The sequence below is a fragment of the Centruroides vittatus genome, unplaced genomic scaffold (assembly GCF_030686945.1).
Source record: "Centruroides vittatus isolate TY-2023 unplaced genomic scaffold, ASM3068694v2 contig_1246, whole genome shotgun sequence".
NCBI classification, from domain to species: domain Eukaryota; kingdom Metazoa; phylum Arthropoda; class Arachnida; order Scorpiones; family Buthidae; genus Centruroides; species Centruroides vittatus.
In genome coordinates, this window is record NW_027120796.1 from 500,494 (window position 1) to 525,357 (window position 24,864).

Consider the following 24,864-nt stretch of genomic DNA (forward strand, 5'->3'; position numbering starts at 1 on the left):
TGGAAAATATAAAGATTATCTTCTATATTTTTTTTGTTTTATAACTAAAATTAATTAATTTATTTAATAAAATGTAGTTTTACGAGTATGTTTCTTCCCCTTTCTACCTATTTGAAATGTAGGGATGAGAGGGGAAAAAGCATAAAATTGTACTTTTAGAAGTGAACTTTTTTTTTAAAACAAGATTTTCGCAGTTAATAAAATGTGACAAATCTATAATTTTTTTTTACAGAATCTAAAAATAGAGAGATGTAAGCAATAATTTACTAAAAATTTACACAATGACAATCAAACCTGCGAAGAACGGCCTTAGAAACACGAAGAAAATCGTGGTTATTCTGTATGCATTTCAAAACGAAATCTCTCTGAAAAATTGGCCGTCGTTTAGAAATGTCCGTTATTCGATTGTAATTGCATTCGGTTCAATATGAAAAATTGTAGACGTATAAATTCCTACCGTCGTCGTCTGTGTGTCTGTCTGTCCATCCTTAATCTCCAGAACGGTGTTACATAGATACGAATTGAGAGTTGGTATGAAAAAATTGGGACAGAAGGCTCTGGTTAACTATATACGAACTTCCGGTATACAACGGAAGTCACGTGATTTCATTTCAAAATTTCCCCCATAACAGAGATGACCAGCACGATTCTATTGTTGTCAGGAAAAGTATGATGTACTGTACAGGTGCAAGAAATTAATAATTTGAGATGGAGAGCATGTATTTCTAATTAAATGAATTAAAAATTGCATTCATGGTGTATCTTTATAGGTAATTTATAAGGAAGGAATTGTCGAGATGGTCATTAATATAATTTAAATTTATCAAATAATAGAATTGATGCTTCTGTATTTCATATATTAATCCTTCTTTTTTTCATTTAATTTAAATGAATTGAATCAGAAAAATCAGTAGACGAGATATAGAAGTAAGATATTAATACAACATGAGATTTTGAAACTCGAAGAATTTTCCGTTATTCAATAAAAGTTTCTACGATAAGTTCAAGAAAGCATAAAACGAAACAGTCACAATTTCAGGCTGAAATTTTTAATAAACTTTTAATTTTAAAGGACCGAAAGTTCGTATATAGTTAATCGGGGAAAGAGGCCCCAAAGCTTTCCATATTTGGTCTCGATCTTCATCTCGCACTTACAGAAGTCTGGAGATTAATCGAAAGCCAGACAAACAGACACGCGGACAGATGACAGTAAAAATGCATAAGTGTAATTTGAAAATTTCAGTCCAATAAAAAGTGATTTCACTTTTTCAAATAGTCATTTTTATGCAGTAATCAATAAATAAATTATTGAACTGAAATTATTAAATAATGTATTAATGTTACTATTTTAATTATTTCAAGCATAAATGCTCATCAATGGCCGAGTGGATAAATAATCACTGAACACTGTTCGCGGGTTTGCGCCTGTCCATGTGGAGTTCGGGTTTTATTCACGTGTCCTGAATCGAAATAAGGGACAATTTTCCATATCTTCACGTATCTAACACCTAAATAGAGACCAGTTTCTCCTAGAAAGTCCTCCAAGCGGGCACCCCACTTGGCAGATCGCCCAAGTGTTACGTTGCCGCATACCATTAATCCAATCCAATTGAGAGAAAAGCCACAATTATCATACAGTAAATGGCTTTATTTTCGATTGCTTACGTAAATTATTTGTTCAGAAACAGCGAGGTGCAAAAATGACCAGTATGACACTGTTGTTATCAGGAAAAGTATGATATACAAAGCACGACACTATTAAAATCGAGAGCATACATTTTAATTTATTTCGTTAAAAATTGTAGCTGGACATTGTGACTATGTCACAATAAATTTTTCGATTCTTATCTGATTTTGGGATTGAAACTTTCCAAAAAAATTCATTTCAATTATTCATTGTATCTGTGAATATTTAATCATATCGGTCAGAGAAGAAGATGAAAAAACTTTATTTTCTTTTCTTTAAGTTTCATAATATTACAAAAAAAGGCAATTTCAAAGATAAAATTAACAATAAAACTAGTGTCATTCTTTACACTCACAAGGCTAGAAAATGAGAGCATTTCATTATTTTCTGCTTTTATTAGAAATAAAACAAAGGCAAAGAATCTAAAATAAATAAGATGCTAAAGGAAACATTCTTGCTCCTTTGTTTTCGGAAAAGTTTTAATTTATTCATCCTTGCAAATAATTACAGAATCTATTTTTACCTTTACTCTACTTCATTATTCACTTGGATAGAAGTAGCAACCAGACAATAGAAAAAATATATAATTAAAGATAAACAAATACACTAAGTTCTGGATAAAGAAAATCGCCCCCCAGTACGGCTAATAAAAGTATAGAATATGCAAGAATTAATAAATTTCGAATTGTTATATATATATAAAGTATATATTGACTGAATATATGCTGTAAGAAATCGTTGCGAATGGCAAGACCAATTGCTTAGAAAAATATCTGTATCCAGTATCTCACTATAAGTGAGAATGTGCCACAATAAAAGATAAGTGTTGGATCGCTTTGGTGCCTCTGGCATGACTCGAAGACAACTAAATCCTCTAGAAAGAAAAAACGCATTGTAAGTCAAATATTCTAAAAATCGGATGGAGACTGGATGAAAATATCTTGCAGTACTAAAAATAACACTATCCGTTAGTGTATTTGCATACATTTTTCTAGATTTTCTTGTGTAAGTAATGTATTCTGTAGGGTGTGTATTTCTGTAGGTTACATATTTTCTATGGTAGAGATTCTAAACCTTTTTTGTTCCACGGAACCATTTCCAGTCAGGTGAAGATCGTGGACCCCTTCTCGGAATAATGTTCTTAAATGCATACAATAAAATTACAAAGAAAACAGTTATATAGAACAGAATTATATAGATAACAGAAATATATGTGCTTCTTTCATAACACACTCAATAACACCAAAATTAAGAAAAAGTTAATTTTTGCCATTGAATATAGACCCTGAAATTTTTCAGAGGTTTGATTTTTACCCATAAACGCCTAAAAATTCTCTAAGGATCCATTGAAGTCCAGCCTTTAAGGGTAACATTCAACTTATTATCTTAATTTTAAGATAATAAGAAATTCAGAGGTGGCCGTCATCGGAGGTTTGACTGTAATATAAAGTGGGAAAGAAAGTCACTTAACACCTCTGCTATATAATATAGAACTTACACAAAGTTAATTCGTTTATGTCAGGAACACATTAGACCAAGGCGGAAACAGATTGATGTGTGTTACACGCCATCTTGATAGCAGCCATATTGAATACAACTTCGAAATTTTAAATGGGAAGGGGGTCATGTGACACATCATTTAGGGTCAGAATTTCACAAAGAATTGATTGCTGAATAGTTTTATTGAGTACCTCTAACGGTTACAGAGTTATGCGCGTTACATCATGTTCTCAACGTACATTCTTTGGGTACATTTTATATTCTGTAACACGAGTGTTAAGTGACTTTCTTTCCCACCCTGTATTTTATTATACATAATATCAACTGGAAATTTTTTACAGAAAAATATTTAAATATAAAATTTCCAATTGAAAATGTTCCTTAATAAGACAAATCTCTTATTGTTAATGAACGGGCAAGCTATTTTTCTTTTTAAGATAAAGTATCAATACTTTATCTTAAAAATTTGAAAGAAGCTTTTTAAATCAAAACTCGAGTAAATTTTTCAGAGGATGAAATAATATTTTTCAGTTTTCTTACAAAGTATATAGTATGTGACAGAAAATCGGATATAAAAACGTAAATACGATTGAACTTTTCAAACAATATACCGAGAAGTCTGCAACGAAGATTTGTAGCATTGACTTCTTAGGATTAGCATTTCTACTCACCATGCAAAGTCCACGATATTACAGGAAAGTATTTTCTGTTTCCGGCCCTCATATATATATATACAACACGAGAAAGTATTGGAATCGTGTCAAATTTGACCCTCCGGGTCTCTTGAAATCTCCACGTTTTAAGATCTTCTGAACGAAATTAAAAATAAATAAATAAAGAAATGGGAAAAATTTACTTGGATATATATATAAAGATTAAGAAACGAATTTTGGTATAGTAACTTGTATATAAGGGGTATTGATGCCATTAAATTTTGGCAATAAAAGATTGAGGGGGTGAGAAGATATAAAGGAGGCGCCATCTGTAACGAAATTTTTATTTAAAACACTGTCGGACTCCCACTCCAGATATGATACGTGACCCCCTCTATCTCCCCACTCCCTCGGCCTTTAATTACCAAAATTTGACAGCATCAATCACCTCAATAAACAAACCTTCCTGCAAAATTTCAGAAATTTTCGAAAAAAGGCACAGGAATTATTGAGCTTCGAAGTGGATGAGTAAAATTGTGCCCCCAACATACACCCATGTGGCTACAAAACAGTAAATTAAAGGTTTTAAAATGGATAAATCAATTTTCAGGCTTCCAATTTATAACAATGCATCAATATATTTATTATAAAATCTGATTTAAGTTTCATGTATTCATTATTACAAATTCATAATTGCAATTCTGTAGATTCCCGCTCCGTTGATACGACTCGTAAATCATGTATGATACTGAAGACTAGGATCAGCTCTTATCTCTCTCTCTGTTAAAGTAAACAGCGAAAAAATCGATCAAATTGAAAGAATTCCAGATCGAATCTCGTAATTCCGATTCATTGAATTTTCAGGAGGATCTGAATCAATTGTTGATACCATTCCCCCCCCATAACAATTCAAATAACAATAATTCTCTTATTTAATCAGAAAATGGTTGAATTTCTGAGTGGATCATTTGCTTTTTTTTTCATTTAAATATTCGAAAGATAAATTAACCTGCGTAAACCGGAATCGCGCAGGTAACGTATCATTTTTCCGGTTTGGCAGGTTTCCGTTTTAAACACGTTTGTTTTAAACATAGGAAATTCGCTCCGTTGTTAATAGCTTTTCCGTTTAGGCAGGTTTTCGCTTTATTTTGCATCCGTTTTGCACAGGTTTTACTGTACTTGTCAAACCATAGGAAGCAAGTAATTTTAAAGTATTTACTAAGAAAATTTACAATTTTAATGTTATTTTACTAAGTCTTGTCGAAAATTAATAGTCGCAGCAATCTTGTGAATGAAATTTTACGTGTTTTGTTACAGAAAAAAGTAATAAAAAGTAGTAAAGATATGCTTCTACTAAAGTATTCTGTGATAGAACTTCTCACACAAATTGATAATTACAAAAGTTTGATAATACAGTAAAAACCTGTCCAAAACGGAACCTGAATGAAACGGAAACGTGCCTAAACGGAAAAGTTCTTCGGACGGGAGCGATTTACTACGTTAAAAAAAACCTGTTTAAAACGGAAACGTACCAAAATATTGTCTACAGTTCTGTTCCCGTTTACACAGGTTTTACTTTATTTTCTTCATTTAGGTTAGAGGGAGGGCCAACAGGGATATTCAGCTCGGAAAATAAACACAGTAGGGCCATAAAACCGAGCTTTTTGTTTGTAACAATTTATATCTGACAAAACTTTAATTTATAACTTTATTTGTATACAGTAAAACCTGCGTAAACCGGAATCACACAGTACCCAATACATTTTCCACTTTGCCAGATTTCCGTTTTAAACAGGTTTTTTCAACATAGAAAAGTCACTCTGTTCGGAAAAATTTCTCCCGTTTAGATAACATTCCGTTTTATCCAGGTTCCGTCTTGGACAAGTTTTACTGCTGTTATGCTTTCGGAAGACGAGGAGATTCACATTGGAGATTTAGGTTTGTTTAGTTACGTCAACGCGACACATCGGGAGGATTTTCTACGGGAAAGTTGTTCCTATTTAGGTGTTACGAACGTGAAGAAAATCCACGAATCTTTACGTGGGCAGGACGTGGTGAGGTGCGAACCCAAGACCGGTGTTCAGTGATTTTACAGACAGATCTTCATCTAATCTATCACAGTTTAATTACTTCTGTTGTGCTTTATATAGGGTGAAATTTGATACCGAGATGATTTATATTCTAGATATAACAATAATTTTGATAATTAAAGATTTAATGATTCAATTTCAATACTAATTCGAGAAATTCAAGAATTGTTTTAAGTATTAAATACACTTGCATTAATTTAATTTATGAATATTAATTCTGTCAAGAATTTACGAATTATTATATATTATTTTATAGAAATAATTTATAGATAAATAAATATAAGAAAAAAAATTAAATTTATATTTATTTTACAGAAGTTATCATTATATTTTAAAGTAAATGTAGTAAAACCTGTCTAACGCGAAACCTGAACAAAGCGGAAAAAAAACTATTCGAAACGGAGTGATTTTCTATGCTAAAAAAAACCTGTTCAAAGCGGACAATAATATTCAGTACAGTGCTAATCCGGTTTACACAGGTTTTACTGTAGAGAAATCAATGATAAGTATATTTAATAAATTTATTAAATAAACTATAAACCATTGTAAATTAAGTAATAATTAAATGCTTAAACAATTTAAAATAAAAGAAAAATAAATAAATTCGATTATTGTAAACAAGTTATGAATTATTATTATTATTATTAAATTCATAATAAACTTAATGTGGAAAAAATTATTTTAAAATATTTATTAAAAGCATCAGTAAAACTCTCTCATTTTTAAATATACTCTTTAATATTTTACCGAAAGTTTAAAAAAAAAATTAATAAAATTAAATTAAATATTGATTACTTTTATCGTAATCTTATTAAATATTCAAAGAATAATTTTAAAAATTAGTTCTTTATTCCGAAATTAAATATTTAAAATTCCACGTCGACAAATTTGAAACTAAAATTTAAAAAAAAAAAATGTATTTATATACAGTAAAACCTGTCTAAAACGGAACCTGAATAAATCTGAAATAATTATTTTCCACATTAAACAAACCAATTTAAAACAGAAACCTGCCAAATAGGAAAATACCGAAAAACCTGTGTAAACCGGACCGAATATATATATATATAGGCTATATATTTTTCCGGTTTGACAGATTTCCGCTCTATTTGGTTTCCCTTTTAGACAGGTTTTACTGTATATTTGACACCATCCGATTCCGTTTTAAACAGGTTTTATTTTAATTATAGAATATTGTTTAACAAATTAATAATTTCTACCCGAGTGTAGTTTAGAAGTGCACTCGAAACTCTGTACTTTAATTGATTTTAATTAAACAGTTTGCATAATTGTAATATTATTATATATTTAGCCGATTTTAAGAGGTGAATTTAAGTAGGATACTGGATAACGCTTTTAGAAAGCCAGACACGAACTATGGACCCTGTGACACTGTTTGTCTCTAGAGGAGCCACGTCACTTACACAACGACCGTAATTTTTCTAGAATTAGATTGATGCGACACTCCCTTGGTAGGAATATATTGTGACTCTGCATCCTGTACGAGCTTTCAGTGTGGAAAAAGAGTACAAAAATCTCATTCGGAGTACTGAAATAACTTAATATATACTCCGGAAACAAAGAAAATCGATTGTTTGTCTGCATGAAACCGCTCTTTTTTCTATTGTTATGTTAAAGACAAAGAGAAACCACTAAAGAAACATTTTGTTAACCAATATACAGTGAAATAAGTGCGGAAAAAAGAAGTATCGTAATTTCTTTCCGGGTAAATACAATAAGGAATTTTAATTTTAATTAATTAAAATTTTGGTATTATTTTGAAGTTAGGAAAATACTTCCAAAATTTTTTTTATATAGATACGGTAAAACCCGTGTAAGGCGAAATTGCGCGGTAGTGAATATTTTTTCCGGTTTGACAGGTTTACGCTTACTTTTTAACATAGAAAATCTCTCTACGTTCCGAAGAATTTTTTTCGCCTAGGCAGGTTTTCTCTTTATTTCTGCTATTCCGTTTTGTACAGGTTTTACTGTGTTATTAAATTAATTAATTATATCGCGTGTAAAATTATTATCGTGCCAATAAAAGGTGTTGTTTTCTTCTAATTCCATGTTCATTGTTGTTGTTTCCTTGCCCCTTATTTAATAACTGAGGTAAGATAATATTTCTTTGTTATAAAATAATTTAAACTACTGAATTCATTCATTAATTTATTGAATTTCTAATAAATAAATACTAATTATTATTTTCCGTAATATTTACGTACAGGATGGCCTAAAACCGCGAACGACACAATTAATTTGAGCAGAATTCTAACGTGTGGCAATACAAAATAATCAAACCAATAGATAGATGAATACTAGATATAGAAAGCTTAGGGACAGGAAGTACCGATTAACTATATACTAACTTCCGGTCCAGACCGGAAGTCACGTGATTTCAATTCAAAAACTTTCCCCACAACAGAGTTACATATATTACCCAGCATGACTCACGTGCTGGGCAAGACACTATTAATTTGAGATCGAGAGCATATATTTTAAATGAAATAAATTAAAAATTGCTCCTTTCAATTTTTTCTGGTTTATCTTAGGATATTTTAATAACATTTTGAATTACAGCGTTTGGAACCCTTTCAAATTTTATTTTAACGCATTACATTAAAAGCCAATGGGCGAAATTTATATAATATTAACCATTTGATTATTCGAAAGATCGGATGCTTATTACTTGACAATTGAAATGATTTCATTATTTGACAGAAATGATTTATTTAAATTAATAAAGGAGAAATTGAAAAATATTTATTTAATTCAATGATTTAAGTTTATTAATTCCAACAAATTCTTAAGAATTGTAATTTAATTTCCATTATGTCAAGCACCGAAAATGAATCGAGTAATATATATAAATTTTTCACTTAATTATTTATATTTTAACGTCTTTTTAATAATGGGATTAGAAAGAAGAAAAGGTCTTAAATTAATCATTTATTTTCTGATAACGCCGAGAAAATTGACTGAAATTTGGGAAAAGAAATTTTTATTTCTATATTGTAATTTATTAAAATGAATTTGTCGATATTAACTTTAAAAAGAATTATTTAATAAGTAATAAAGAACTTATTAACATTTAAAAAGTAGTTAAAGTCAGTGGAATATCGTAAAAAAGGGCAGCACGTGCTGGGGATATTTAAAAGGATGGAGTTAAAAATAATACATAATTTCTTCGTAGTGTATTAATTCTTATAATATAGTAACGTAGATAAATAAACTGAGAAACACTGTATTTTTAATTGTTCAATAGTAAAGGTTAAAGGGGCTTTGAAAATATATTTGTGTATAAAATGACTTTTTGGGGTGTAATTTCAAAACAATTGTAGACCTGTCCTTCCTTTATCTCGAGAATAGCTATGGAAAGATTAAGGCAATAACTATGTACGAACTTCCGGTATAGACCGGAAGTCACGTGGTTTTAATTCAAAAGATTTTCCCCAGAACGGAGTTACGTAAATGGCCTGCATAACTGTTGTTATCAAGGAAAAGTATGACGTGCGCGGCAAGACACTATTAATTTGAGATCGCGAGCATATATTTTAAATTAAGAAAATTAAAAATATGATTGCAGGCTCGTTTTAGATAAATCTAATTAGACTTGTAAATAAATCATTCTTAAACATTTATTATGAATTTTATTTTAAATATTCGATTAAGAAAGGACATACATTTCTTCTGATTCCCTAAATTGATACAGATTTTGTGCTGATTTATTAGTTCGTTTAAAAATTAATTATTACTTATTATTTATTTAATAAATAACAGTAACTTATTTCTTATAGCGAATATAAAAGTATAAATAATATAATTTTGCAGCTTTCACTTGTGTTTTCGCTGATTTCTTTACTTAATGTTTACGAAAGATCTGAGGTGTTTAAAAATTAATATACGTGAGGAATTATAAATCATAACAATTCCTTAGTATTATTAATATTTGAATAAATTATACCAGATTTACTTATTAAATATGTCGTTAATCATTAACTTAGAGATGAAAATGTCGAGAAGGAATAAACTACACAGAACCACTAGAGACCAGCTCTAATTTTCACTTTTAGAAAAAAAATCCAGCGTTACTTTGCCTGCAAAAAAAGTTAAAATTGTGTATGGTGCCATATGTAATGAGATTTTATTTTCAATTAAATTTTTGCGTCTTTGATGTGGAATGTGGAATTGCCAATCACTCCCGAAGTTCGCTAGAAAACGGACTTAATATGCATTTTAAGGAGGGAACAGCGCCAAATTTCGTCATATCGGCTGAATATTAAAATGTAATTTTATACTGAAAATCCAAACCACACTCTCAGACAAAGCGTATACCAAATTTAGTCGAGATCGATCCAATAATTTTTCCTACAGAGACACTGCGATTATGATACCCTGTATATTTTAAGTTTCCGCTTTATATGACGTAATTTATGAGCTATAATTAGTAGCAACAATTCAAAGTACTCGTTTTCCATTTAAAATATACATAAAATTCACAATTTTAATTTATTATTTCAATTTGCGAACAACGGCCTTTTTTTAATGTCTCCTTCCTTGGCCGTTGTTCACAAGTTTGACTGAAACTATTTTTTTTAAACCTTAGAGATAAGATTAATTATTTTTATTTTTAAACGACAAATTTAATAAACTGTATCAGAGTTTAAACACATTTCAAATTTTGAATTATTCCAACATGACAAATGCATAAATGAATTTGATTTTTCGTGAAGCTTTCGTCTTCTATCGAGTTACATTGTCGTTCGCTATTTCGTTCGGCAGATTCGAATGAACGGTTTGAATTGCAATCAGATTGGCATTAAAGATGAATAAGAATGAATTTTAGTACGAATTATTCACGGAAATTTCGCACAAGATTCGAATTTAAATCCTGAGATTTCCGGATTCGATCCGATTTCTAGTTCGGTTGCAATAACAGAAATAATGAAAAAACATCAAATTTTTCATAAGTTTAGGCATTTTAACTCACAGGATTTCTCATATTAAAAGCTCTTAAATCATAATATGTAAAATGTGCTATAATTTCCTTAATTGCAGTGTATAGAGAGGAATCGTGCACAATTATACAACAGTAATTGCGCCCTTTTTAGCAGTCCAGATATGTCGTGCTCCTCCAACACCATCAGGTCACCCCCATTGTGGGCCTGGTTGAATATAAAATGGGCATAAAAATGGCCCTGTTAAAGCCTGCCAGGCCAGAAGAGAGAAAAAATAAATCTCTCGTCGCTACGTCTTTACTATAAAGAAAAATTTTGCATGTTATTTGCAATTAAGAAGTAAAACGAAATTCAAATTAATGGATGAATGGAGAGATATATTGAGAAGGCTCACTAGTGCCCGAGTGGATAAAACCTCTAAACACTAGTAGTTGGTCGTGACTAGTTTGCTCCTTGTCAACGGACTGGCGCGAACCCACGTGGAGTTTTCTGGGTTTTCTTTACGTAAGTAACACCCAAATAGGGGCCAATTTCTTTTAAAAGACCTTCTGGGAGGCTTTTCCCCCTAGGAAGATGTGTCGCGTTGCCTTAATCAAATAAATTAAATCATAGATTGATGGGATAAGACAACACAAACCATGAAAGATATGCCAAGGGGGTGCCTTCCAGAAAGATATTCTTTTGGAAACTGGCCCTATTTAGGTGTTACAAACGTGAAGAAAACCCAGAAAACTCCATATAGCCTGTCCATTGATGAGGTGCGAACCCACGACCATTGGGTCGTGGGTTCGCGCCTCATCACTCAGCCACTAGCAGGCTTAGATGTTAGAAACGTGAAGAAAACCCAAAAGATTCCAAGCGGCCAGTCCGTTGGAGAGACATCCCCCAGCAGATAGCCCCATATACCGTGTTATCTCACTCCATCAATACAATCCAACTGAAAATTTAAATCTTGCAAGACATTTTCAATCAATATTTTTACGTTTTATTTTCATTTAACCAGCCTTACCGAATCATATGGTAAAATCATGTTGTCATTTACAGTTATTTTATTAATCGTGTTAACTGATTAATACTGATTACCGCACACAAAAGGTTTATTTAAACCGCTCTAGTAGAAAGTGATAACGTATGAAATTATTTGTATAAAAGAAAAACATTTTTGCAATCTATCATAGAAAATGTTAATGCCAAATGTAAACAATCAAAATTCTAGATAAGTAATTAAAATATTTTTTTTTAAATTGACTTTTGTGCGATCATTTATCATAATCTTGAAGAAAAAAAAATTTTATCTGATGTCCTGTATGATGACTGATAACACCAGAATTAAAATTTAAAAATATATTAAAAATAATCTTATTTTAAAAAAAATACTAATCGGTATTTTTACAATATTTTTTAAAAATAATATTTTAACGAAAATTACATGTAAAGTTTGTTTGTGCAACGCGACACGTGGGTGAATTGCAGAGGAAGATGCCATCCGGGAGGGTTCTCTATGAGAAACTATCCCTGTTTAGATGTTATAATCGTGAAGAAAACCCGGAAAACTCCACGTGACCAGGCGAGGAGCGAACCCACGACCGACTAACAACGTTCAGTGGTTTCATCCACTCCGCCAATGGTTATGGGAGATTGACTCTTGTAGGTATTACAAACGTGAAGAAAACCTGAAGAACTCCACATGGTCAGCTCGTTAGCGAGGGGCGAACACACGATCAGAGTTTTGTAGTAAGTTCCATGTAAAGAACTACATATTTTTCTTGTCTGCAATTTGTAAAATGATCAAAGTAAATGTTCTTCATTTACTACTAATTACAACGTTACAATCGCCCAAACATTTTTGCCTTTACCGTCTTTACTATTTTAATAAGTATTTAATTAAGAAACAATATTGATTGTAACGTGTATAAATAAAGAAGCTTTCTACGTTAAGATTAAATCTCAACGTAAAAATCTCCGAATGTCGTAAGATTACCAATCATTTTCTAAGTTTAAAAATATATAAATTAAATGTAAGTAAATTTTCTCGCAAAGAGAAAACAAGTGCAACGTCCTCTTCACTTAAATATATCTTAAAATGATCTTAACATGTTAAACGGCGTAAATAAATTAGCATTTAATTACATTTAATCTGTTTAAAACATATTTCGTAAAGTTTTAATTTATTTTATAGTAAAGCTTTTAAAATATTTCGGAAACTTCTTAATATATTGTAGAATAATAATAAATTTCTAATCATTTTATCCTTATTTACTTGGATATATTAAATGACATTTAAGAAAGAAATGTTTTAAGAGTAATCCAAGTAATTACTTTAAAATACTTTCTTAAACTCTTACTGTAAATATCCTATAAAATATTAAAAAATGGTGTATTTATTTAAATATATTAAAATCATATACTAAAATTACACCAATTTTTATGTAATTCTGTCATAAGAGAATTACTTTAAAATTTTACGGAGGAAACATCGTTTTTTTTTGCTTAATATTAATGATACGGTTTTGATATCATTAATTCCTTATTTATAAATGCATAAAATGAGTCGGCCGAGGCGGTTAAGGAGACGGCTTACTACTCTGGGGGATCCAAAATCGATCCGGGAGAGCAATCCCAGGAATCATACGGGAGGTAATTCCCGGATATATCAAATCCAATCCCTCACATGCGACCTCCCTGATAGTGGGCATGACCGAGGCCACGATGGATATAGAAAAAGAAAACACCATGTTAAAATGTCCGTAGGAGTAAAGACACTAACTTAAAATTAACTTATAGCTAAGTTAAATTTAAGTTACTAGTATAGTCATTGTTTCTTCTAGTTGTTTCAGTTAAGCTATTCTGCTTAGTACCGGACTTGTTAGTTTACTTTCTGTATTATTTTTGTATTAGTTTGAAGCCTTTAGTTTTAAGCATTATACTTTATTCTGTCTAGCATTTATGTAGCTGCACTTATTGGGGTATGTTACAATTCAGGTTTTCTTTTACACCCACTGCTTTGCAGCCTAAAAACTGCATGCCAACATTAATCGTAGAGGGAGTAGTAACCTTACGTACACCGCTCAGAGGGATATTTCCTTTCTCTTCTTTCTATGTCCTTATCCCCCTTCTTTCTTTTTCCTATTTCCTGTCTTTCTTCCGCCGGCTAAACACTTTGTGTACTCTCTCGTTGTCTTTCATTAAAATGAAAATATTAAGAGTTATATATATCACATATAACTTCTGACATTTATTAGCCACTTTTTGTATTTTATTAAACAAAACACTTGTCAATTGCATCACTAGAACCTCTTTAAATAATACAGCATTGATAAATTGGACTGCAGTTCGAAAAAAATTATAGACCTATACATTTCCACTGTCATCTGTCCGTGTGTCTGTTTTTCCTTAATCTCGAGAATGGAGTTAGGCAGATAAAAAAAGAGACAAGATGTGAAACCTTAAGGGGACAAGAGACCCCGATTAACTATATAAGAACTTTCAATGCAAAACCGGAAGTCAGGTCATTTCAATTCAAATATTTTCCCCTGAAAAGTGCTAGATAGATAACCGGCACGACTCTGTTGTTAAAGGAAAAGTATGATATACAGGGGCAGCCACTACTAATTTAAGGTGGAGAGCATATATTTTAAATTAAATAAATTAAAAATATGATTAAAATTTCAGCCAGGCATTGTGACCACGTCACAATAAATAATTGCTCGTGTCTAATAAATAATTTAAATTAGTTGTTTGTGAACAAAGCATCTTTGTTCTTTTTCTTCTTAGAAATTTAGAAATTTCATTCCGTACAATAATAATCGAAATTCAATATGAAGGATTTCTTTTTCTATAGAAAATATTCGGATTATCTATATTCACGCAGTATCTATCTGTAACTTACAAAGATATTTATGCTTTGATTGATTTCACTTCATCACAACAAGGAAATGTATTATATATATATTCAAAGATGAATTTAATAAGGGAAATTGTTTTTTATGCGCTCAACTACAATATTCATATTATAAATATATAATAAAATATTATTTTCAGACATTTCATTATGCAGAAATCATTTGATTGTTTTCTCTTCCAAAATTATGAATTCAACATCAAGTAAGGTTACTTTGTTGTATTTTTCTACTTTGTCAAATATCACTTATTGATTTTTCATAGAGACTCGTTGATATATTTAAAAACCACATCTGCAAATCATATATTCTTTTAATTTTGAAGCTAATTTTTATATATTATTATATTTTTAGTTCACTAAATTCGTTATTAAATTTATTAAATTTACGTTTGAATTTTAAATACGGTCAGCTAAAGAATAAATATTTTTCAAATGTTATTTTGTTGAAATATGTGTAAAATCTAAAGCAGATTTACTAATTTATAGATTTTAAACTATTTTTCAAGCATTGCTTCTTTGAAGATTATAAATATTTCGTCCAGCTGTGACTCAAATTAGGCAAAATTGTAGTTGATCATAAAGTGTGGTGTGATTTTTCTCACACAAAAGATGGCCCAAACAGCACCAAACAGACAAGATAAATCAGCAGACGTTGATAGTTGGTGGCAGGTTTGCGCCTGACCAACGGGCTGGCCATGTGGAGTCTTCTGGCTTTTCTTCGTGTCTAACACCTAAATAAAGACCAGTTTCCTATAAAAGTCTTCTGAGCGTCTCTTGAAAGATTGTCCACGTGTTGCGTTACCTTATCGCATCAATCCTACAATCCTTACAATAGTAATATGTTAATATCTCTCATTAACAAAATCAATCATTTCGATATGATATCAAGAAATAATTAAATATGCAGTGAAAAAATCGAATCCTTGTTTTTATTATTATAATTATTTTACGAAGTAACCATTCAATAGATTATTTTCGATATTCATCTAGTTATTAGGACATAAGCGAGATGAGCTAGGGGTCGGTCCATTAACAAATGTGTAGCTCTATCCCCTCTCTAAGAAACCTAAAAATATATGAATAAAATAAACAAAATAAATCAAGATTAATTTTCTATCATTTATCAAAAGTAACTTTGAGTTCTATTATTTTTATATCATGTTATTTACGCAAAAGAATAAATTGAGACCCTCTGTGTCTGGGACATGAGCCAAATGTCCTGTTGGCACCACCACTGAAACTTTAAATCATATTTTACAGATGTTTATATATATTCATTATTTGGCTTCATCTTTATAAATGTCTTTATGTATATTTAATTAATTAAATAAGGAAAGTGGTCCTATTTAGTTGTTACAAACGTGAAGGAAACCGGTACTCCACGTGGCCAGTGTTCAGTGGTTTTATCCATTTGGCCCTGGTGGGCTTACGTGGCCCACCAATGGCTCATTGTAGTAAGTTTTATGAAAAATTTCCAGACGTTGTCATCATTAATACATTAATATCAGTTTTAAATTGCAATGATGGGCTCATTTTCTTTACGTCCGACGAGAACGTTTAGCACGAATATTACGATTTCATTTCTTGAAGATCACTTAGAAAAGTAATTTTTATAAAAGTCTTCCAACGAATTTCTCAATATAATCGATCGAAAAAAAATGAAATAACCTAAATTTATTTCGGCATTCAACTGAAAAATACTTTCAATCTATTTTTAAATATATTTAATAAGCATAAATATTCCTTCCGAAATTCCTAATTTAAACGTTTAGAAAAAATATATATATCATGCCCTTAAGCTTTATTGATGTTAAAATGTACTTTCTTGCCATTATCAAGCAGGTTTTCAACTTTAAAAGATAAAAATTTTATTATTTTAGTTATTTCTGCGGGTGTAAAAATTTCATAGCAATGTTTTATTGATTATCAATACTTCACTATTGAACTGTCTTTTCAACTTGAATAAGTTGAAAGCTTCGACAAGGTTTAATAACTTTCAATATTTATAATAATTTCTAGAAGAAATATTAATATAAAAAAAAACCTCCACAATTATTATCAAATTTTTGCTCAGTCATTTTTACCCAGTTAATTTGCAAATTACCCAGTCCAGAGTTTTTATTGGGAAAGTAAACGAATTGCTAAATTTAAAACTAATTTAAAATTTTCGTTCTTTATAATTTATATAATAATTTTTCAAAATTTTTATAATTCAACTTTACACTAAAAATTTTTCTGAATAAATTTTCATTTATTATACCATATAACTGATTTATTGTGTGCATGTTTATATCAATACGTTCAGTACATACGCTAAACCGCACGAATCAAATTACATCAATTATATATCAATTATACATATTTGTTTGCCTCTCAGGAGAGATTTTCTATGGGATTCTAGCCCCTATTTAGGTGTTACAAACGTGAAGAAAACCCGGAAAACGTCACGTGGCCAGCCCGTTGCCAAGGTGCGAACCCACGTCCATTAACCAGTGTTCGGTAGTTTTATCCATTCTGCCACTGTTGGGCTAAATAGGCGTAAAGCCTTTAGTTTGTGACACACACAAAAAAAGAAAGGAATATTATATTCAACTTAATTAAATAAAGATGAAGAATATTTAATGTAAATAAAGCAAACTTCACAAGTTACCATTCGCAACGTTGATTTTCATATCGAAACTTTAAATCATAACAAAAATAATTATTAATAGTTTGGTATTACTCATTACTTGTAAAACTAAAAATAAATTACTTAATTATTGCTTAAAAGGTAAGCAGAATTCAGATAAATAAACATAACGAATATTTCAAGTAATAAAATAAATTTTTCATTTAAACTATGTTAAATTTTTGAATTTGATTTTTAAATAAATAAATCTACTAAAATTATGTAAAAGTATAAAATTTTTATAAAATCTAAGCCTGAATATTATTTATTTGGCTGCAATTTTCAAATTGAAAACCACCCCCCGTCCGTCCTTCTATAATCCCGAGAACTAAATTATATAGATGAAAATCGAGACCAGATATAGAAAGCTTGGGGTATATTGGCCCCGATTAACTACGAAAGGACTTCCAATCTGAACCGGAAGTTACGATATTTTTTATTCATACACGCTGTAGCGTATATTTACACTAAAAATACACATGAAACTGAGTGTATTTTACGTACGAGGCCTTTATAACTGAAGAGGCCCTTCCTTCTACACTAGAAATTTAATAGCTTTAGGCTCCAAACTACATCCTAATAGCACGAGGCCCGGGCTTGTATGTAAATGGGAATCTGTGTAATATGTAAAAAAAAACACACGGAAACACTTCCTGTGTTACATTTAGTAGAATTGAAAACAAACGGTTCGTTACGTTTTATCTAATAAAAGAAAGAAAATTATACATTATTTAAATTTATTTATATATTTTTTAATATAAATTTTTAAGATTTTTTTGGAGGAGGGGGAAATGTCGAGAAGTAAATTTAAATCTTTTTTCCACTGACTTTTACGTAATACGATATATAGGTTACAGAATGTCCGAGATGTGTATTTTGTATGTAAGAGTTTAATATTTCAACATTTTAAATATTGCTCCGAGGAAAATGATTTTCCTTTTTTTATTATAAAGTATTAATTTACAGCTAATGGTCATTGGAAATTTTTTCTTAATTATAAATCCTATTATATAATCATTTTTTAAGTGTGAAGATGCTAATATTTAAATTATACTTTCAAAAAAAATGTTTAAGTATAAATTTAATTGCTATTTTACCATTATTGTTTTGTCCTGAAAGCTTAAATTATAATACAAGTCAAACCTGTTAAGAAAGGCCAGTGACGGGAACGTAAAAATGGCCATTGTTTGGATGTTATTCTGTATGCATTTTGATTAGGCTGAAATTTTTAAATTGCAGACCTATATATTCCCACTAGCGTCCGTCTGTCTGTCTGTCCTTCTTTAATCTCGAGAACAAAATTAAATTAATTGCATACGAACGACCTGTCTGGACCGGAAGTCACGTGTTTCGATGCAAAAATTTTCTCCAGAACAGTGTTAGATAAATGACCGGCATGACTCTTCTGTCGTCAGGAAAAGTGTGATGTACAGGGGAAATGCCATACTAAAATCGAGAGCATATATTATATTAATTAAATTGAATTAAATTAATTAAAAATTTTTGTTCTTTCAAAAATAAGTTCTTGGTAAAACGGCCGCTGTTTACAGGTTGCCGTTGTTGGGAGGTGGCCGGTTTTTTTGGAGGTTCGACCGTATAAAAATTATAATTTACTTTTAAATGTTATCGAAAATAGCATTTTTAATTATTATTTTTTGTACTATCTTGAGGAAACCGTGTTTTGTATTTTCGTTTCTTTTCTTTTCTTTCGAAGACACAATGTAGTGACGTAAACTTAAACACTGGGCGAATTTTTCATCCTTTTTATTCGGTTGGAACGCTTTTTTATTACATAACGCGTTTCGGGCCGATGCCCCTCTTCAGCCAACTAAACATTAAAAAGTGAGAGATGACTATATACAAATATTTAAAATAAATATCGTGACAGTATACATAATTAGTTTTTTAGAGGTTGTTACCTTCTAAATCCTGGTAAGAGCTTGTATACCGTTAAAAGCTGGTCCGTACCTCATTCGGTAGTTTAGACGGATGTAATAGTCCAAGGGTACGAATCTTGATAAAAATTCCATAAAAAAGGAAGGTTTAGTATCAGTCTGTAGAAGTATACGGGGTTATTCTTTCACAAATCATATTCGTGAAACCATACCTGAGATTCGTCTTCCGGTGTGTTGTCTAACACTGAGCTCGTACTCCTCCACCTCAACTGCGGAGCACGATCTATTTTTAATTTGCATATGTCTGGTCGAGCATTAGCAGGGGAATGTTCCTTTTTTTTTTAATAGGTTTCTTTTCCGATAAAATTATTCGGGGGGTTTAGCGGTGATTTTTTTAGAACATAGCACGTGGCCATTGCTATTTTTTCCCGCTTTTAGTATTTTTAATATTTGTCGCTATGCAAATGACGTAACAGATCGTAAAACAGTTTTTTATTTTATAGTATATTTTATAGTAATTTAATCCAGTTTTCATTGATTTTTATGCTTAGATTAGTATTTATGCAGGTCTTATTTTTATTTTTAATGATTTCTACACTTTCTTTGAATTTTCTGTTGTATGTCTTCTTTTCTCTATGTAAAATGCTTGTTTTAGTATCATCGATTTTACAGTTATTTAACACACAATGGTCATGGAATACTGAGTTTAGTCTGTTGTACTTTAAATCGGCTATATGTTCTTTCACTCTTATTTTGAGTTTTCGTTTTGTTTCTCCTATATAGAAGTTGGTATTTTTGCAAGTGCATGGTATCTTGTAAACTATGTTTTTCATATCTTCTTTTTTTATCGTCTGTTTCTTTTTTCTTTGTTTCGCTTTAAGTCTAGATAACAGGTTTACGTATTTTGGGGCAAGTTTTATATTATTTTTCCTCATATCTATGTCGATTTCTTCATAAAGGTTCCTAATGTATGGGAAGCTGGTATATTTTGGTTTCGATTCGGTTTTTTTATCTTTTATTTTTGTTTGGTTATTAGTAATTTTATTTTCCCATTTATGAATCAGTCTGGTTGGGTACCCGTCTAGGGCAAACTTTTTCTTCAATTCGATGATGTGTTTGGGTTTATTAGTTTCTTTACTAGTTCTATTCTGTATTTTTCGGTATTCCATGTTAAAGATGTTTTGTTTTATATACAATGGTATATTTGAAGTATATTTTATTGTGGTGTTGATTGAACATGGTTTTTTAAAAGGTTCAAAATCTAATTCGTTTTCGTTTCTTGTTATCATGACGTCTAAGTATCGTATACTATTATCGGCCACATTTTCTTCCTCTATTTTAAATTGGATATCCTTATCTATATTGTTTATTATATGTTTTATCATGTTAGGCTTTACTTCTGCATCATTATATATAATTAGGACATCATCTACGTATCTTTTATAATATTTTATACCTGTTATATTATTAATTTCTTTGTCAACGTCGATCATTATTATTTCAGCTAGTTTCGGGCCTATGACGGACTCCATACTAATACCATTATTCTGTGTGTAGTATTCTTCATCTATCTCGAAATAATTACTCATATATGCAAATTCTATTAATTCTATGATATGTGATTCTACTTCTAATTTTTTAAGTTTATCTTCGATTAATTCCCATTTTATCGACGGGTACATATCAATCACATCCAGACTAGCCATTTTTGATGTTTTTTCTATTTTAACGTTTTTTAGACTGTCCAAAAAACGTTAAAATAGAAAAAACATCAAAAATGGCTAGTCTGGATGTGATTGATATGTACCCGTCGATAAAATGGGAATTAATCGAAGATAAACTTAAAAAATTAGAAGTAGAATCACATATCATAGAATTAATAGAATTTGCATATATGAGTAATTATTTCGAGATAGATGAAGAATACTACACACAGAATAATGGTATTAGTATGGAGTCCGTCATAGGCCCGAAACTAGCTGAAATAATAATGATCGACGTTGACAAAGAAATTAATAATATAACAGGTATAAAATATTATAAAAGATACGTAGATGATGTCCTAATTATATATAATGATGCAGAAATAAAGCCTAACATGATAAAACATATAATAAACAATATAGATAAGGATATCCAATTTAAAATAGAGGAAGAAAATGTGGCCGATAATAGTATACGATACTTAGACGTCATGATAACAAGAAACGAAAACGAATTAGATTTTGAACCTTTTAAAAAACCATGTTCAATCAACACCACAATAAAATATACTTCAAATATACCATTGTATATAAAACAAAACATCTTTAACATGGAATACCGAAAAATACAGAATAGAACTAGTAAAGAAACTAATAAACCCAAACACATCATCGAATTGAAGAAAAAGTTTGCCCTAGACGGGTACCCAACCAGACTGATTCATAAATGGGAAAATAAAATTACTAATAACCAAACAAAAATAAAAGATAAAAAAACCGAATCGAAACCAAAATATACCAGCTTCCCATACATTAGGAACCTTTATGAAGAAATCGACATAGATATGAGGAAAAATAATATAAAACTTGCCCCAAAATACGTAAACCTGTTATCTAGACTTAAAGCGAAACAAAGAAAAAAGAAACAGACGATAAAAAAAGAAGATATGAAAAACATAGTTTACAAGATACCATGCACTTGCAAAAATACCAACTTCTATATAGGAGAAACAAAACGAAAACTCAAAATAAGAGTGAAAGAACATATAGCCGATTTAAAGTACAACAGACTAAACTCAGTATTCCATGACCATTGTGTGTTAAATAACTGTAAAATCGATGATACTAAAACAAGCATTTTACATAGAGAAAAGAAGACATACAACAGAAAATTCAAAGAAAGTGTAGAAATCATTAAAAATAAAAATAAGACCTGCATAAATACTAATCTAAGCATAAAAATCAATGAAAACTGGATTAAATTACTATAAAATATACTATAAAATAAAAAACTGTTTTACGATCTGTTACGTCATTTGCATAGCGACAAATATTAAAAATACTAAAAGCGGGAAAAAAGAAAATAGCAATGGCCACGTGCTATGTTCTAAAAAAATCACCGCTAAACCCCCCGAATAATTTTATCGGAAAAGAAACCTATTAAAAAAAAAAGGAACATTCCCCTGCTAATGCTCGACCAGACATATGCAAATTAAAAATAGATCGTGCTCCGCAGTTGAGGTGGAGGAGTACGAGCTCAGTGTTAGACAACACACCGGAAGACGAATCTCAGGTATGGTTTCACGAATATGATTTGTGAAAGAATAACCCCGTATACCTCTACAGACTGATACTAAACCTTCCTTTTTTATGGAATTTTTATCAAGATTCGTACCCTTGGACTATTACATCCGTCTAAACTACCGAATGAGGTACGGACCAGCTTTTAACGGTATACAAGCTCTTACCAGGATTTAGAAGGTAACAACCTCTAAAAAACTAATTATGTATACTGTCACGATATTTATTTTAAATATTTGTATATAGTCATCTCTCACTTTTTAATGTTTAGTTGGCTGAAGAGGGGCATCGGCCCGAAACGCGTTATGTAATAAAAAAGCGTTCCAACCGAATAAAAAGGATGAAAAATTCGCCCAGTGTTTAAGTTTACGTCACTACATTGTGTCTTCGAAAGAAAAGAAAAGAAATATTATTTTTTGATTTTTATCCCTGCTTTCAAAAGAAATCTAAATATAAACATATATGAAAATGGGAATAGTATTAAATTGTTCAATATTAAACTACATAGATAAGGAAAATTTAATTAAAAAAAATATATAAGAAAATGTAAATTTACATACATATCTTAAGAAACATATTTACAAATTTGAATATATCAAAGTTATTATTGACTTTCCACAGTGAATAACAAGTTAAGTCCACTGAAGACTTTACGAAACATCTTGAAAATGTGAATTTACCGTTATAAATTTTTTCATTTTTTAAAAATGTGTTTATAAACAACTCCAATATATACGGCAGAAATCCTTTTTTAAAAAACCTGCTTATGCGGACAGATAAGAACGAGAATTATTTTGTCAAAGCAAGAATATGAGCTGATAGATTGGTCGAATGACACTGACATTAAATCAGTAGCTCTTCAATCCTAGTTAAGCCCTGATACGTATGTGTATTCTAGCCATAATTCCAGTATATTTTTGAAATTTAATCGTGCAAACAGTAAATATAAAGGAAGAAAAACAATAATTTCTTTATTTATATTGTGAGCCATTGTAGAGATTCGTTTATGAGTGGAATATGAAATTGTATAGTTGAGCGCTTTATCAGAATTTATGTAAACCATTGAGAATGACGTTTCCGGATAAACCATTAAGGATGTTTCCACTTGTTCATTCCATATATTATCTTTAAACGTCTATCAATTTTATATTAAGGGCATCCCACATAAATTATTAATACACGAACTTGTTGCTCGAAATATTTTTGTATTATTTTATTTTATTTTATTTTTTTGAGAAAAAAAAAATGGCCGCTAGTTTAGCATTAATACAAATATATAAATAATAATTTAATTTATTTATTTCGGAATAAGTGGATTATAAAATATAAAAATATATTTTAAAATTAAATAGAAATAAATACAATTTTTCTATTTGATTTTATGAATATAAACTTATATAATAATCGATATTTATTCTGTGATGTATAATTTAAATTAAATGTTTATAAAATAAATGATTATTTTTAGAATTTATTTTAAAAAATATTCAAATTATAAGAAGGTTTTTAAAAGAGATAACACGAGAAAATACTTATCGTGACATCATCACAATGCCGAGCTGTAATTTTTGACCATTCTTTAAAATATCACGTGACTTCCGGACCAGACCGGAAGTTCGTATATAGTTAATTTGACCTACGACTTCTAAGCTTTCCATATCCGTTCTCGATTTTCATCTATCTAATTCCGTTTTTAAGATTAAGGAAGAACGGACGGACAGTCAGACGACTGTGGGGATGTATAGATCTGTAATTTGAAAATTGCAAGCCCAATAATATATAATTTACGCAAAATAAAATAATCCATTGTACATTTCTTATATAATTTTTTAATCGTAATTATCAGACATATTCAAAAATATATTATTTTAAATTTCGTAAGTAATAAAATATATATATATATATATAACGTTTTATTAATAAAATCCTATTACAAAATTAAACTTATTTAAAGTATTTTAAAATCAATTTAATAACTAAGAATTAATAAAGATTTAATAATATATTGTACGGATTATAAATAGAAGTATTTAATATTACTCCTTAGATTTTAATTATAGATTTATTTAAAATTTAAATTGTTAACAATTTCCTTCCAAATTATATCTATTTTTTTTAAGGATTTTACTCAAAATCTTTCTGTTTTTATTATACTTTTTCCCAATTTAAATTTTATTTTTTAATACTCGTAAATTTATATCTTTACGATCTTCTTTATCATTTTTTTT

The 24,864-nt window shown here is 30.0% G+C and overlaps 2 protein-coding genes across 5 annotated transcripts in view; both read right to left on the reverse strand.

Annotated features, from left to right (window-relative positions):
- Positions 1 to 17,965, reverse strand: part of LOC136988223 (heat shock protein beta-1-like) — a 165,718-nt gene extending 147,753 nt beyond the window's left edge. The window contains exon 1 of the mRNA XM_067286092.1: positions 17,958 to 17,965. The gene's annotated coding sequence lies outside the window, so the exon portion shown is untranslated. The remainder of the gene's footprint in view (positions 1 to 17,957) is intronic.
- The window catches only part of LOC136988077 (low-density lipoprotein receptor-related protein 4-like), a 121,673-nt gene that overhangs the window by 24,405 nt on the left and 72,404 nt on the right, over positions 1 to 24,864 (reverse strand). The gene's annotated exons all lie outside the window — the stretch shown is intronic.